Genomic DNA, 1,182 nt, shown 5'->3' with positions numbered 1-1,182 from the left:
AGGCCCGAAACGTCAGCCTTCCTGCTTGGCCTGCTGTGTTCATCCAGCTCTACACTTTGTTATCTCAGATTTTCCAGCATCTGCAGTTCCTACTCTCTCTAATACAGAAGTGCTGTCTGCCACTAGCTCAAAAAATAAGCTATTTTAGCCATTATCCAAGATGGCGTTGGCACAGTAGCTAGTCGGAGTCCATCTACTCTAGGCCGGCAGCCATCATTTTCTCCAAGTTACTTTTAGTCTTTTTTATTTTCTTCTCCTTTCTTCTTCATCTTTGGGGCCAGAACGGTGTCGACAGGATGGTGCCTGCAGCGTCGGTGGCGTGGACCAGGACTCCTGGCAGCGGCAGTGGTGCCTGTAACCTGGACTCTCAGCAGCAGTAGGCCCAGAGCCTAGACCTCATCAGTACTGCCCAGAGGAGGGACTCCTGCAGGCGGTATGCCCAGAGCATGGTCGCTTGGCGGCTGCGGTGCCTGGGGCGAGGACTCCTGGCAGCACTAAGCCCGGAGCCTGGCCTCCTGGTGGGCCAGTGCCTGGGGCAAGGACTCCTGGTGGGGGTAGGCCCGGAGCCTGGACTCTTGGCAGTGACAGCGAGGCAGCTACGGCAGCAGAGCCAGAGTCTCCTGGAGCATCGTGTCGTCATTACTGTTTCCGGAAGAGGACTCACTGAGGACCAGAACGTCTTGCAGAAGCCCTGAAGCCGCGCTTGAGACCCCAATTTGAACCGAAGATGAACTCTCATTGAAGTAATTTCTTTTTATCCTCATTGTACCTCAAAAAACTGCCAGATCATGGTGACAAAACACTTCTCACTGTATTTTCAAGATACATGTGACAATAAATAAATAAACCATTCAAAAGGGACTAGCAGCAGCCATAGTCCAAAACCAGACCAAGAAACCTCAGAATGGGTTGACCATAGCAGCATGTGAAAATGGCAATGCTCTAGATACTGAACTATGGAGAAAGACCTTAAGTCATCCACATTAACAATCCTCCAAACTGGCAGGGGAAGGTACCCAATAGCAATCTGAACACTGGACTGAACAACATGCTCCAGGTGAGCCATGTAATGTGTTTTAATCTACCTACAATTTTTACAGATACTCAAGGTTCTAAGCTGAGCTAGCCAGTGGTGGAGCTGCCTTATCGGGTACAGAAATTAAAGGACAACAGCAGAAACCA

This window comes from Rhincodon typus, chromosome 4, assembly GCF_021869965.1.
Source record: "Rhincodon typus isolate 14 chromosome 4, sRhiTyp1.1, whole genome shotgun sequence".
In the NCBI taxonomy this organism is placed as follows: Eukaryota; Metazoa; Chordata; class Chondrichthyes; order Orectolobiformes; family Rhincodontidae; genus Rhincodon; species Rhincodon typus.
The sequence above is the reverse complement of the archived record's forward strand: the minus strand, read 5'-3'. Positions refer to the sequence as shown.